This window comes from Lynx rufus, unplaced genomic scaffold (assembly GCF_022079265.1).
Source record: "Lynx rufus isolate CCGP_SWC_20201006 ecotype Redwood Valley unplaced genomic scaffold, mLynRuf1.p SCAF_3, whole genome shotgun sequence".
NCBI classification, from domain to species: Eukaryota; Metazoa; Chordata; class Mammalia; order Carnivora; family Felidae; genus Lynx; species Lynx rufus.
Window position 1 is genome coordinate 36,660,767 of NW_025814845.1, and position 16,213 is coordinate 36,676,979.

At 36.6% G+C, this 16,213-nt stretch overlaps 1 protein-coding gene across 2 annotated transcripts in view; it reads left to right on the plus strand.

Annotated features, from left to right (window-relative positions):
- GABRB1 (gamma-aminobutyric acid type A receptor subunit beta1) overlaps positions 1-16,213 on the plus strand; it is a 380,581-nt gene that overhangs the window by 161,877 nt on the left and 202,491 nt on the right. The window lies entirely within an intron of this gene.

Here is a 16,213-nt window from a genome sequence, read left to right on the forward strand (position 1 = left end):
AGTTCAGAGAGGTTAGACAACTTCCCCATAGGAACTTTACTACTAAGTCCATGAACTTTACCAGAATAGTATCAGGCTTTGTATTGGAAGTTCTCCCCATTGTCTGTGGAAGCATCATTCCCTGGCAACCAGCTGGTATCTGCCTGAAAGACCAGAAACAAATAATTTTATTGTGTCTATATCAGCTCTTCTGTTTCTAGTTTATTAGATTATTTAACTATTGACTAGAATTTTCATTAGAGGTCATTAGGATTTTACATATTATTTATCACCCTTTTGGCAAAGCTCTTTTCATTGAGGGACATTAGCCAGCTTGTAGAATTTGTCTGCAGTCAATAACTCAAAATGAGTCTGGTCATATATGTATGTGGTAATTTCTTCAGCTTATCCCTTTAATTCATAATCCTGATTTATGTAATCTAAAACTAAGAGACAGTGTCCCAACAGGCAGTTTATATGTTATAGGTCAAACTCTCAATACCTCTGACAATCAAAAGTCTTTCTGATTTTAGGAAACTACATGAAAATAGTATTTTCTAAAGTCCACTTTATAAATGTCTGTGAATGAGACATTAGCATGGCAGCTACCATGATCTAAAATATCACTGTAATTTTGTATCATTGTACTCTATTTAATTTGCATACAAACCTTAGATAAAAATAGACATGATGGTTTTCAGTAATCCAGGGAGAAAATAGGTGTTTAATGTTAAGGATCTACTAGGTTAGAAAAGTTCCAATTAAATGTGTGATCTCTCCATCCAAGACCCCCAAAATAGCCTCCTAGAATTAAGCCAACTTCATTTATTTGATCAGCTCATCCAGAATGACCTGCCAACAATGTTCATAGCACAGGTTCACTATATGCTTAGAATCTTATTTCTTTCCAAACCCAGCAGGAATGACGACGATAAAAAAAATGAAACTTACAAAAAATAAATCATTCAAGAAAACAAAACAAAACAAAAATTTAGTCAATCAGTTAAGGGAAGTAGTCAGTTTTTCCTGGATACTGGATATTTCTACATCAATAGATAATAGATACTTCCTGGATATTTAAGTCAAAGATTATGCTAAGAGAAATAAGTCAGTCAGAGAAAGACAAACACCATATGAGTTCACTCATATGTGGAATTTAAGAAACAAAACAGATGAACATAATAGGGGGGAGAGAAAGAACAAACCATAAAACAGACTCTTAACTACTGAGAAAAAACTGAGGATTGCTGGAAGGGTGGCGGTCAGGGGAATGAACTACATGGATGATGGATACTTGTAGTGAGCACTGGATGTTGTATGTTAGTAATGAATCACTAAATCCTATACCTGAAACTGAAAAAAAAGTCAAATATAATTTACCTTTTATCTGAAGATAAATTAATTAACAGACATAGTCTCTAAACTAGCATTTTGCTTTTTTTTTTTTTTTTTTTTTTTTAGGAAGTTAATACTGTTCTTAGCCTGAATAGGAGTCTGAGCAAGTCAGATATGACATGAATACCTCCAAATTTTATATAATCTGTATTTGAAATGCTAAATTTGGCCTGGTTTCACACCTAAAGATTGTATCCAGATTACTGGTGTGTTATTTTATGTATTTATTTATTTATTTTTACTTTAGCTTTATTTTTAATTTTATGAAGAATTAAAAAATATTGAGAAATGATATTCTTTTAGTTTCTGGATATACGCAAATTTATATTTTACAGTTATACAAATGCTGCTTGAACATAATATTTAAATTTGTCTTTTTCTAGAAAAGTCTAAAGTAAACCCATATCTCTAATCCCTTCACAAATATGACAAGATCTTCTGCTTTAACTATCCTCTGCATTTCTTCCAATTTTTATTGTCAAGAATTTTAATTACAGCTTATTTTTGAACACACAAATCTATTGTTATTGCTTTGGTATTTTAAGAATCAATGCCATTGGCATTTATCAGCAGGAATTAACAATTTTTGTTGTTACTCATTCTTGTTTCTTACACTCCCCAACTTCCTTTTTATTTTATTTTTCTTCTTGCCCAAATGTTAAGCAGCAAGAGTCTGGTTCATACATCAGAAAATGTATTTGTTTCATCTGGGTTCATGTGTTAGATTTTGGGTATAATATTCTACTTTTAAAGATATTTTTACTCAGCACTTTGAAGGTTCATCTCCACTGTCTTTTGAATTACATTACAAATTTAAAAACCCTCAGTCTTTCTATTTCACTTTAGAATTTCTGTCATTGATCCTATACCTGATTTGACTATAGTGTCCTTTGGTGTGGGGTTTTTTTTTGATGATTTTTTTTCTTTTTAAAGTTTATTCAGCATTCTGGGATATTTTATTCAAATTGAAAACTCATATATTTTATTAATTCTGGTAGGTTCCTATCTATCATATCTTCAAATATTAATTTACCACCATTCTCCATATTCTCTCCTTTTAAAAAAATTTTTTAGCTTATTAGTTTTGAGAGAGAGAGTGAGCATGAGCAGGAGAGGAGCAGAGAGAGGGACAGAGAGAAGACTAAGTAGGTTCCACGCTGTCCGCACAGAGCCTAATGCAGGGCTCAATCTCAAACTGTAAGATCATGACCTGAGCCAAAAACAGGAGTGGGAGCTTAATCTACGGAGCCACCCGGCCACCCCTCCATATTCTTTCCTTTTATAGCTCCTATTAGGCTTATGTTGGAGCTTCTGGTTCTATTCTATTCATCTTTCTTAATATTTTTTATAATTTTAATATTATATACTGAATTCTAGGGCATTACATCATTAACTTTTTAATTCAGTACTCCAGGCTTCAGTTGTGTCCAGGATTCCACTTGGCTTATCATTTGGGACTTTTATTTCAACAGGCATATGTTTAATTTCCATGTTTTCTAATGGATTTTTTATAACCACCTAAATAATTTTATAATTTTATAATTTTATTTATGCTTTTTACTCTTTTATCTACTTAGGAATATTAATTACACGTCAACTGAAGTTCTTTCACATTGCAGTAGAACCCAGTGGCTGGGAATAGGAACACTGGAGTTGGATGCGGGAGTTGTAATTCTGGCTCCCTAACTTCTTACCTTCCCGCTCTTGAGTAGTTACTTAATATCCCCATCTTTCACTTTCCTCACCCACAAGTGGTGGAAAATACCAGTATCTATCTCATAGTGTTTTTAGACCAATAATGAGATATATATGTAAAGCATTTAGTATAGTGCTTGGTACCTAATTAGTGTTCATGAATAGCTGCTATTGTGGTTGCTGTTATTATGATTATAATTACTATTTGCCCAAGTGTAAGATTTCAGAGTATTTATCTCCTCTGCGTATCGGGTAAATTTTACTTATTATCTCATCTTCCAAGGGAGATTACTCCTGCAAGCATCCTGGGTTCTAGTGACCTCACAGTAAGGCTGCCTTGTGAAAGCTTCAGCCCCAAATTTATAGAGGAAAGTGACTATACCCATATGTTGCCTCAGACTACTTAGCTCAGAGGTCTGACTCTGATAGTATGGCCAGTGTTCCACCCTGTTTCTCAGTAGTAGTTTGAGCCCCCATACTTGCTCAGACCATATGAGTAGAGGCACTGGTCATTTTGACCCCAAAAGTGAGTGATCTTGTGTTAGTAGCTAAAAGGACTTGTTCATGGCTACATGTGAGAAATTTCATAGGATATCACAGAAATTGCAAGGGAGATTTCTAGAATACGTTTTTGTTTATTTTCTGTGTGTGTGTGTGTGTGTGTGTGTGTGTGTGTGTGTGTGTTGGAGGGGAAATCATAATCAGATATGCTATTGATTACTATTAATGCAATACTTTTTCAACTCCAGGATGATATGATGCAGGAAAGCATGTTGTGGTTTCACACGACAGAAAATAAAGCATGACATTCAGATTTTTCACATAAAGAATTAGAAATATTTTCTTTAATAGTTTTTCTAAATTTATTTATTTACTTGAGAGAGATAGAAAGAAAGAGAGTGCAAGCAGGGAAGGGTCAGAGAGAGAGAGAAGGAGAGAATCCCAAGCAGGCTTCATGCTGTCAGTGTAGAGCCTGGAGCTGGGCTCAATCCCACAAACTGTGAGATCATAACCTGAGCTGAAATCAAGAGTCAGACACAACTGACTGAGCCACCAAGGTACCCCCCAGAAATATTTCCTAATGTTTTTAATTGATGTGCAAATATCCTGTAGAATCTCGTTTACTGAGGGGTAATAACCATGTTTTATATTGTTCCCTTGATGTTTAGAAAGGAAGACATTTTGCTTCTTAAGTGCATGGGAACATTATTTGACTCAGAAGACAAAATCTTAGGGGCGCCTGGGTGGCTCAGTCGGTTAAGCATCCGACTTCGGCTCAGGTCATGATCTCACAGTTCGTGGGTTCGAGCCCTGTGTCAGGCTCTGTGCCGACAGCTCAGAGCCTGGAACCTGCTTCAGATTCTGTGTCTCTCTCTGTTTCTGACCCTCCCTGCTTGCATTCTGTCCCTCTTCCTCTCAAAAATAAATAAACATTAGAAAAATTTTTTAAGAAGATAAAATCTTATTTCATGGCACAGTGAATAGATGTAATGTGGAATTTTGTTATAATTCTCTGGTCCTTGTTTGTTAAACTTTTAATGTTCTACCTTGTACACGATATAAAAATTGACACAAAGAATTAAGTTGGTTCTTTTCATCTACATTCCCTGACCAGATTTAAGTCAGGAATAGGGAGTGATTAAATAATGATGATTAAATCAAAGTAAATATGTTGCCTTAATATTTGTAAAATAACATGTAAGTTTATATTTATGAAAGGACTCCTCTGCCAGTGCTATAGCAGGTGCAGACTTGTATTACAGTTCAGAGAGTTTTACATATTGCTTTTAGGAGTTAAACTTCAACTTATATAGCAAACCAAATACATAAATTCCAAAGAATCTAGGATTTTTATCATGTCTGAAGATACTCTTATGCCAATTATTTATTTATTCATTTATTCAGGTGCTTCCTTGTGCTGTGAAAATTACAGGCCTCCTATGTACTGATTTTCCTTTCACGTGGACCAACGCCACTGTTGCTAATGGATGTATTAGCTTATTTGTCAAAGCTCAGGTTACATCTGTGATTGTAGTTCAGCAGAGTGGTTCATTGAAGGTACCAAAACACATGGCGTTGGTATTAAAGAGGTGAAGCAGTGTCAATCATATGCTTCTGTGACATCTCTATGACCCTCAAGCACTTCAGGAGTATCTGCGATGGTGAGAGAACTGCTGACATTTACAAGAGCGGTCCCAACACATTAACTGGCACACTATAGGCTCTTCTGCCTTGTTGTATATAACTGATTTAGCACCTTTCTTTTTAGGCTCAGTTCTCCTTTCTTAATTCATATCTGGTAATTCCATGAATAACATAAGACAACCAGCACCTTTCTCTCTCTGCTGGATCTGTGATCTGCTACTCTTAAAGCATGACCAGTCCACTCATTTCTTCCATGGAACCTCCCATCTTTCCTCATTCTACCGAACTCTGGAAATGAAATGCCACATAGATATCTTCATTCTTCCCAGATGCTGCTTCTAAACAATTAAATCACTCCCCTTTTTCCATATTCGTCTATACCCCCCTCTTCCAACCCCCACTAGTGTTGCTTTGCATCCACATGAGGTTATAGCTATTTTCTTATATAACTCACATAACTCACAGTTTTGTTTGTGCTTTTCCATCCTATTCCATCTTTAACCCAATGCGTGCTATATCCAAATAGATAAAATTATGGACCGCTTCACTTCTCAGTTGATTTACCTCCAGCTTCATTCTTATCAAAAAAATTAGCAGAAAGTCTGCACTTGATCTATATGCTTTTTTACTTTAATCTCTTCACCCAGTCTTCCAAAAGCCCTCAACTGAAGGTTCTGCCCTGATAGTTACTCCAATTCATGGTCCCTTCCCAATTTACTCACATTAGAGTCCTGTTCAGTCAGGATACCATGGTTGGCTAGTATAATGTGGTTCCTCACTATACTTTAAAGCCATCCACCCTCTCTAGGAAGCTAGTGGCCACCCTTGGTTACTCTCATAATCTACTTTCTTTGTTCCCATTTGTGGGCACCAGAACAACATGGGAGAAAGCCACTGTTTTTCATCCATTCTTTGTATAACCCCACCACTATACCAAAACAGCCATCCTTTAAGTCATTAGTCATCTTATAACCACCACACTCCATGACCTTTCATCTGCCTTGTGAGTATGTATTGTGTCTCCAACCAGATTATCAAATTAAGGGAACAGATTCTCTTTTATACATTTCTCTATTTCCATAAACATTGGTTTATTGAAAACATGTAATTTTTGAATGAATGAATGACTAGATGGATGAATGAGTGGCCTCATGGATAGGGGAATGATTGGAATTCCCCCCAAAAAACAATAAAACCTATGTTGCTCCACCTTACCTTACTCCATATCACTGTAACTTATGCACAACAGTGGTAGAGTGGCTTTTAGCACTACACTAAAGCAATGGAAAGTCCTGCTCATGTCAATCTTTCCCCCAATTTAATTATTTCCTTTTAACAACTTTGGTTGTACTCCCATGAGCTGGGTCAGACGACGGAAGCCAATCCAAGGTTAAAATTCAGGTAAAATGGTAAATTGCACTCAGCTGAGGTTAATTTAACTTGGTTTGTTCTTCAATCAGCAAAACTTAAGGACAACAAGATGGCCATGGCTCCCAGCTCTCACCTCCCTCATCATTCACAAAGATACACCTACTAAACTTTGGTGACGTCAATGGTCCTTGCTACAGGAGGGAATCCTAAGATCAGAGAGTGCCAGAAATGCAGGATTTTTGAGTATTGAATATCTTAGGCAGAGTAGTTGAAGAACAGGTCAGGAGTTAGAGATCCACCTTCTTACCACAAAATGATTACATTGCTATACCAAGATGATGTGTCTCAGTTGTTATTTCTTCCTGAGCCATGATTCGGGTTACAGGGCAGCAATCTTGACATACCTGCCGTTCCTCCTCTAACATAGGCATTAGACTTCTTTTTAACTTATTTCCATCATGTCTTAAAAAAAGTTCTGCTTATGTTTTCTAGATTCTTTTCATTTTCCTTTGCCAATGAGTCATTTTCTCTGTGCTTATCTCTGTGCTTTTCTAAAGATGACCAGTCTTTGGAACATAAAGGTTAACAAAGCCCTTCAATTTTTTTCACTGGACACACTGTCCCTCAAGATTATTCACAGGCAATTGGATCATTGCAAAGCTCCTCCAGTTATTCCAGAAACAGGTGATCTTCCTGCTCTTCGTTCTTTTCCTTCCTTCCTCCATAATAAATTCCTAGAAGAAATCAGTACTACTGCTTTTGGGGAGTTGTTCGAACCACCTCCCCGCCATGGAGGAGGAAAAGGTCATGGCTTACATGAAATCAGTCATATGAAAAAACGAATTAAATTTCAGCCTCAAATCTAAAGGTCAACATTAAAACTTCCTGACAGAAAATATATGGAACCGTCCACTGCTCACTCTTCTTTTTGTAAAAGATAGTGTTCTGTATTGTCAGGCAGAGTGATGGAATCATACAAAACTGTGTTCAGTTTCTAGTCCTTTCTATTAGCTGTGAAACTTTGGAGTATTCAATCTCCCAGCACTTCAGTTTCTCATCTGAAGATGCTGATAACATCTCACAAGATTTTCATATTAGGTATCACTGTGGGCAAAGTAACTGGCACAATAAGGGTTCAATAAATGGTAATTATGGACCCACTGCGATGAAAACATTGATCAAAAATTGGCCTGCAGATCTCCGCTCCAAGCGCTGGAGCAGAATCCCTTGAAGCTAACCGCAACAGATTGCTGCTCTCCTCTTGTTCAGATGTCTCATGGAGGAGCACCATGCATGGCTGTGCTCTATTTAATCAAGTGAAAACATCAAGCAATGTTCAAAACTGGTCGTGACTGGCCTATATATAGCTTTTTCCAGAAGGTCCCCAAAGTGCTTAATCAAATGTCTTTTCACATACTGCATGAATCCCTAATAATTGCTCTGACACCAAGCATGTGTCTCAAAATGTCTTAAAAACATTAAATTGCATTCTAATGGTAGGATTTTTGATCAACATTTCCTGGATGCACATTTGATTTTACAAAACCAAGGAACTAATTGGTGGGAGGAACATTTCCAAGTACCACTAAAGCAAACCCGGGGAGTCAGTCTTGAGCTCGCTCTTAAAATCATTGTGTTTAAATGTCTTTCAGTTGTTCGTCAGAAAATCAGGAACTGTGTGCTAAGCACACCGGCTCACATACTAAGCATCAGATCATGGGCCCCAAATCAAAAATCAAAAAAAAAAGGTCCCTATTTGTACTATTTTTAATTTGCTAGAGTTAGAAAAGCAGGTGTAAACATGAATTTGTAGAGGAAACTTGTCCAAACACTTTTAGCTGTTCTCAAATGTGCATTAAAAAATGCCTAACAGTTTAGAGCATCTAGTGTCTCATGGCAAGACACATTGGTGAAAATGGTCCATGCATTTGGAGGTCTCATGAAATTATACATATTTTTAACCAATTTACTTTTCTGAATCTTCAAAGGACTCCACCTATCACAAATTGACTGTCACGCACAGACAATAACCATGGAACTCAGAAATTATCTCTCATGAAAAATAAGTTAAAAATAACATCCTATTGGGGCCCTGGGTGGCTCAGTCGGTTAAGCGACTGACTCTTGATCTCTTGATTTCCATGCAGGTTATGATCTCAGGGTCCTGAGATCGAGCCCCATGTTAGGCTCTGTGCTGACAGCATAGAGCCTGCTTGAGATTTTCTCCCTTCCTCTCACTCTGCCCCTCCTCCACTTACATGCGTGTGCACACACACACACACGCATGCGTATGCACGTGCACATGCGTGCACTCAAAATAAATAAAGAAGATTAAAAAAATAACATCCTACTAAGCAATAATACCTTCAACTAAACAGGACAATATTAATTCCATCATATTATTTATAGTAGGTCCCCTTGTCTGAGAGACAATTTTGGCTTTGTTGTTGGTTAGCTTTTAGAGGTGCTTCGAAGTCATGGTAGATAACAATTGAATAAAATGCTAGAATTTACTGAGTCCTTGCTATATGCCAGGCACTATGAAAACCAGTTTGCATGGATTATTTTATGGCAATCTCACAAAATCTCTCTGAGGTAAACTAATATCCTTGTTTTAGATGAGGAAATAAAGGCCCAAGGATGGTCAAATAACTTTCAAAAGATTGCACATGTAGTAAATATTAGAAGCACTATTATGAAGAAGTAGGATCTATAGTTCCATGCTTTTAGAACTACATTTAGCTTCTGTCTAAACAAATTCTCTAATCTACAAAGCATGCAAACCTACAGGTAACATATGATCTTCATAATAAACTACTTTGTAGATAAGCAAGTTTATGGCAAGAAGTGTTAAGGTCACAAAGCTTGCTGTGACACAACTTGGAGCCCAAGCCTGACTTTCACTTCAAGTCACTCAAAATTATTAAGAAATTAAACTAAATCCACATTGGCAAATAAATGTTTCTTTTAGTGGGACCCACTGTGTATATACATGAAGGGTGACTATAAACTAATTATATCCTCAGTAAATCTTGGATCCAACTACATTTTTTCATGAACATTGTTTCTCTCTAGTTGGAACCACCATTATTTCTTACCTGAACATGCCTGCTCTCGTTCCTTTACAGCTGCAGCTCATGGGATCACGAATATTTCTGAGGAGCTGTTATAAGAAATGAACATCACCCTCCATGAAAATAAATGTTCATGCATATTCACACATACAGACATATGCATAACTGAGCATGAAATTTCATGGACTCTCCTTAATCGAGATTCCTTCTCTGAGTTTTTAGCCTCTCCTCCAAGTCGATCAGATGCACAGCAGCCATGGTGATGCTTAAAACAGAAATCAGTTCACATCTCTACCAAAAACCCTCCAAAGACTTCTCACTTCAGTCAGAAAAGTATCCAAACTGAGATACCACACAATCTGACCCCAGGGTACTCTCTTGCACCTTGTTTCCTACCTCATCCCTTCAATCATTTATTCTGGTCACAAAAGCCTTCTTGCTCGTAAACAACAAACTGACTCCTGCCTCTGGCCCTTGTTCTTCTATTCCCTCTGCCGAGAAAGCTCCCCCTCCAGAAGGCCACAAAACTCACTCCTTCACCCAGATCCCACAATGCCACCTGACCAGAGAGGTCCTCTATCACATTCTTTCCTCTTGCCTTGATTTGTTTACTGCCTTAGCAATTATAACTATTTTTCAAATTATGTACTTCCTTGTACTTTGATTCCTGTCTCTAAACATCAGATTCTCTGTTCCCTGAGTACACAAGCTTTGTTTTGTTAACTGCTGTAATCCCAGTGACAAGATCATGGTTGGCACATAGTAGCCACTCATACCGTATTTGTTGGATAAAAGCATGAACTAGATAAAGGACTTAATGAGTAAATATGACACAAAATACAAATCTAAATGAGTGTCTTCCCAGTCAAATTAACCACTTAAAACAAACAAACAAACAAACAACAAACACCCTAACTTGTCTTCAAAGTTGTTCAGAATGAGGTTAATTTCATTATTCTAGAATAATATTCATTATTCTTGCCTTATTTGTCTTCAAAGTTATTTCAGAGTGAGGTTAATTTCATTATTCTAGAGTTACTTTAGAACTTTTTTTAAGTGCAAGATGGTATATTTTTAGATGAATAACCCATTTCATTTACCAGATGTGTTTATGGTTGATTTTTCACCCCAAATCTAATTGACCTTTAAAAGGGAAAATTGTATTTTGGGTGCCAAGTTAAATGATGCTGTGCTTGTTGAACTGCAATCAATAGTCCTCTCTGAAATTTCTTATATATCAAAAAAATATATTGTTACTCTAGAAGTTCACTGGTTTGTCAGAAATCCAATATGCTTTAGAAGGAAAATCAAGAAACCATTCCCTCTGTTCCCTCCTTTTTGATGTGTGACGTTGAATACTGGGCCAAAACAGTCTTTAAAAGGTGTAAAGAAAGTATGTTCTCACACTAAGGTAGACTTAATTAAATAATAACATTTCATCAATTAACATGTTTGAAGATCACTGATAGAACCCAAATAAAATATTCAATCTTCCTTTGTGCTAAAGTTGGTATGTAACTTCTTTGCTTACACAAGTTCAACCTGTTTTGGGTTTGGGGTTACAATAAATGTCAATCTATATCAGGCAAATACCCTACGTCATTGATCTCTAGTTATCCATTCAACAAACTTTTCTGGAGAACCAACTATGTTCCAGGAGGACAGAAAGTTTCTGGAGATACAAAGTTGAGTCGTACATATAGTTTAGAGAGAGAGAGAATCTGGGAAAGGAAAAACAGCTGCACAATGTACAAAGTATCCTGAGTGAAAATGCCCAAAATGGAATAGGATCACAAAGGAACAGAAGCCTAAGTCTTCAAAGAAAAATGAAAAGAGTAGATACTTATGAAGAAGGTGATAATTGAGCTCAGTTGTGAGGGATGCTAAAAAAGTTAAAGAGAAGAGGTCAGGGGAAGGAAACAGCTATCAGGGCAGTGGAAATTGTTGGAAAGGCTTTGAGTGGATGGAGAATCCACTGAGTGGGTAAGCATAGGAGTCAAGCATGGAAGGGTATGTGGGGTCCTTATACAGAGTATTACAGCAGAGATCATCAATCCTGCATTTAGAAAATAGGATAGTGACTATTTCAGAATTATTTTTTAGCAAGTCCCTTTCTAGGAGCAATGTGTAGGTTGAAATACAGGGAAGGTGAGGCTATGTTGGATTTTTAGTAGCCAACTTGAATTTCTTTTTTTTTTTTTTTAGTTTATTTATTAATTTTGAGAGAGAAAGTAAGAGACAACAAGAGCAGGGGAGAGGCAGAGAGAGAGGGAGAGAGAGAACCCCAAGCAGGCTCTGCACTGTTAGTGCAGAGCCTCATACAGGGATTGAACCCAGGAACCGTGAGATCATGACCTGAGCTGAAACCAAGAGTTGGATGCTTAACCGACTGATCCACCCAGGCCTCCTGGTAGGCAACGTGAATTTCTAAAAGGAGCTAGGTATTTTGTTTGTTTCATTTTTTATTTTTTTACTCAAGTATAATTAACATGCACTGTTATATTAGTTTCAGGTGTATAATATAATGATAATGATTCACCAATTCTGTACATTTCTCAGTGCTCATCAAGACAGCTGTACCGTTAATCCTCTTTATTTCATCCATCCCCTCACCCACTGCCCCTCTGGCAACTATCAGTTTATTCTTTGTATTTGAGAGTGGTGTTCTTTTTGTTTGTTTGTTTGTTTGCATGTCTCTTTTTTTCTCTGTTTATTCATTTGTTTTGTTTCTTAATTTCCACATATCAGTGGAATCATATGGTCTTTGTCTGTCTTTGACTGATTTCACTCAACATTATACCCTTTAGGTCCATCCATGTTGTTGCAAACAGCAAAATTTCATTATTTTTTATGGTTGAGTAATATTCTATTGTATATATCCATTCATCTTTATATATTCATCTATCAGTAGCAATTTGGACTACTTCTATATCCTAGCTATTGTCAATAACACTGCAATAAACATAGGGGTACATATATCTTTTCGAATTAGTGTTTTTATTTTCTTTGGGTATTACGCAGTAGTGAAATTACTGGCTCATATGATAATCCTAGCTTTAATTTTGATGGTAACAAGAAGGTAGGTAATTTTATGCTCAGATTCAAAGATCTGACTCTATGCCACACTGGATTATGAGTTCCTAAAGGTAGAATACACGGTCTTAATCATCTTTCTTTCCCTGGGGTCTAGCAGAGTTCCTGGGACCATAGGTACTCAATAAATAATTGACTCAGATGGTTACATTGTTTTCTAAATGCAGTGAGTTTCCAGGCTCTGTTGTACAACACACTATATGACACAAAGATAGAAACATCCTTATTAAACCTTTACAGGTGTCCACTGGTCCATCTTTGCTAAGAAGCAGCTATGCTTGCATTTACTCTCCGAGACAACTTCACTGAAAAATTCAAGAAAGCACTTGAGACCACCTCAGTTTGCTCTCCCTCCTTGGCAGGATAAAGCCAGAACAGACAGTTCAATTAGAAGCAACTTGGATTTCCTATTTGATCTGATTCCCTTAATCCTCTACCTCTACTAGGTTCAGTGAGTAGCGTAAAGGAATGTAACAAGATTTCTCCGAAAAGGGGGCTGGAGCCATCACTGGGAAAATTTAGTTAAGAAAATAATTGTATGTGTCATATGGCAGCTTGCTCAATAGCTGAGGTAATAATAAGTACAGCCCACCCATTCCCTTCCAACCCTATTCAAACTCTATCTAAATTAGCTTAATTGATGGTTCTTTTTTAACTGATTTGGCAAACAAGAGAAGTTTAACTACCATGTTGTGTACACACACTGAAAATCAGCATACAGTATGTGCTAATAGCTGTATACAATTTTTTTAATCTTCCCCCAAAAACGGATCATGGTTAACGTCATATGTGCTTTTGAAAGCCATCACAAACATGTTGAAAAGCTTCTAAATCTCTTGAATCCAAAACATAATGAATATATTATTTTGAGAGCAAAAGAGAAAGGATATGGAGCTAAAATTCTGAGAGGTTAAGCTGGGAAACATAGGTAATAAGTAGTGGGACCAGGATTTAAATTCTGACTCCCAATCCCCTTGGTTCTCAAATTATACTCCCCCCTCCCAGTTTTATTGAGATATAATTGGCATATAACATTGTATTAGTTTAAGGCATCCAACATAATTATTTGATACGGATGTATTGAGATGATTACCATAATTACTTTAGTTAGCATCCATCACCTCATATAGTTATAATTTTTTTCTAGTGATGAGAACATTTAAGATAGACTCTTTTAGCAACTTTCAACTGCACAAAGCAGTATTGTTAATTATAGTCATCATGCTGTACATTACATCTCCAGGACATTTTTATTTTATAACTGGAAGCTTCTACTTTTTGACCACCTTCACCTATTTCCCTTACCCACCACCACCTCCACCTCTGACAACGACCAATCTGTTCTTTCTAAGAGTTTGGTTTTTGTGCGTTTGAATCACCTTGGGATCTTGTGAAAACTCATATTTTGATTCAGTAGCGTTATGTGTCAAAGGTGGGGACTGAGATTCCAGGGACCATACCTTGAGTATAAATACTCAGCCACTATGGTTGTAAACCACTGCACTGGACTGTGAGCACAGAAAACTCAGTCCATGCCAATGACTGTGATAGATATCTGATTTAGCTCTGCGAGTGCTGGACTCGGGTCTAACTGGCACATGACATTCTTCCTTGGCCTGGCATTGTATATCTAATTACTTGAATTTTCAAATTTTTAAGAACAAATTCAGGTTGTTTTGAGACATTAAACTCCCAGCAAAGTATTTATGATCCACTTTATGTTTGTCCCCTCACCTGGAAAGAAAATGCCCGCATAAAAGACAAGTTAGAGATAAAGAAGGGATGATCAAAGAGTCAGAGGACCCACAGAAAGCTACATCACTAAACCCATGTTAAGATGTAACAGGATAAGGAAGGCAAATTCCCCCCAAAGTTTTTCTTTTCTTGCAGTTCCTCTAAAACGCCTGCTCTATGGTACCTCAGGGCCTCGTTTACTGTCCCTTTTCTGGAATATTCTTTCCCCAAATCACATGGTGGTTTTCATCTGTCAGTTTTCAGCTCAATGTCACCCCCTCAGAAATGACCACCTTATCTAAAATAGATCCCCTACCTTTATTTCTCCCCCGAAATTTCCCATTACCTCCACAAATGCAGGGACCCACTTCTTCCTTATTCACCAACTTCCATCACTGTCCGTGATGAGTGAAATGCATGGTAAGGTTTACAAATATTTGTGAAATGCATAAATGATTTGATGATCATCCCTCTATATGAGCTTTTGAAAGTCAGTGCAACCATTCTTCAAGGCATTTCAATCACCTTAGTTCCAGTCAAATTTGAATAAAGTAAAAATGATGAAAAGAATATTTCAAAAATACATTTCAGTCTATAACTTAATTATTAGTCATTATATATATTTTCCTTATTATATCATTGATTAAGATGTTCATACTACCTATTTCCAAAATGATTCAAAGGAGTTTCTGGATTAAACTAAAATTTGAACATTTTATAAAACTAAAGCAGAACAGATTCTATCTTAATATAACAAATCACTTTTTAAAATATAGAGCAGTTTTGAATTACACATTTATAATTGAATGTGTTATGTTTCTCCCTCCACTAAATGGTTGAAACCTTGGAATAAAAGATTATGCTCTCCCACTAATCCACAGTGGTTCCAATATAATCCATGGTAGCTTCTGCAATGTATTTTCTTTATTGTAAAAATTTTTTTAAATCAACATTGAAGAATATAAGACTAATAATGGATTCAGTAGTCAAAAGAAACCATTAATAATATTAGTTATATTAACTATAGCTAATGTTTATGGAATGAAGGTCTAAGGTCCTATATTAAAGTTCTGTTCTAAGACACTACAGTTCTAAGGAACATGTATTAACTCATTTAATCATAACAATCATATGCTGTGAGCACTACTTTCATCCCCATTTTAATAGAGAAAACTGAGATATAAAGCAGTTGAATAACTTCAAGTTTACATAACCAAGAAACAGAAAAGCTAGAAATTCAAACCAAGGTGCTCAGTATTCAGAGTCCACATGCCTAACCACATATGGAGGGAGTTTTCAATTCACATGGAGCCAGCACTGTATAAAAAAACACGAGCTTTTAATTGTTCCCACAGCTCTGTGAAATATGTGGTGTTATCCATGTTACAAATGAAGAAATTGGGACTTAGAGTCAGGATTCTTATATCTGTGAGCATTGACAATTTACTTAATCTCTCAAAGACTCAATTCCCTCATTTGTATAAGCTAACATCAAGTGTGTTTTAGAGTTGGGGGGGCAATTAAAACATGTATGTAAAGTGGCAAGTAATAGATTCTACACAAATGGCTTTTTGTTGAAGATGTTACCTAAATCTGTCTCCCCAGGAATGTCTTTCCCAAGGACCTGGAGGGCATTCCTTTGAAATATAATCATTAGGGAAGATCAGGGCCCTCTCTCCCAGTCTCTACAGTGGGGTAAGTGTAAGTACCAACCAGCAAAACACAGG